The 280-nt window shown below is 45.7% G+C and overlaps 1 non-coding gene across 1 annotated transcript in view; it reads left to right on the top strand.

Annotated features, from left to right (window-relative positions):
* LOC126197064 (small subunit ribosomal RNA) overlaps positions 1-280 on the top strand; it is a 1909-nt gene continuing 1629 nt past the window's right edge. The window contains exon 1 of the ribosomal RNA XR_007539469.1: positions 1-280. This exon is cut by the window's right edge and continues 1629 nt beyond it. This is a non-coding gene — a ribosomal RNA (small subunit ribosomal RNA).

The raw sequence follows: 280 nt of genomic DNA, 5'->3' as shown, positions 1-280 counted from the left end.
TCCCTGGTTGATCCTGCCAGTAGTCATATGCTTGTCTCAAAGATTAAGCCATGCATGTCTCAGTACAAGCCGCATTAAGGTGAAACCGCGAATGGCTCATTAAATCAGTTATGGTTCCTTAGATCGTACCCACGTTACTTGGATAACTGTGGTAATTCTAGAGCTAATACATGCAAACAGAGTCCCGACCAGAGATGGAAGGGACGCTTTTATTAGATCAAAACCAATCGGTCGGCTCGTCCGGTCCGTTTGCCTTGGTGACTCTGAATAACTTTGGGCT

Source organism: Schistocerca nitens, chromosome 7 (assembly GCF_023898315.1).
Source record: "Schistocerca nitens isolate TAMUIC-IGC-003100 chromosome 7, iqSchNite1.1, whole genome shotgun sequence".
NCBI lineage: Eukaryota > Metazoa > Arthropoda > Insecta > Orthoptera > Acrididae > Schistocerca > Schistocerca nitens.
The sequence above is the reverse complement of the archived record's forward strand: the minus strand, read 5'-3'. Positions and strand labels throughout refer to the sequence as shown.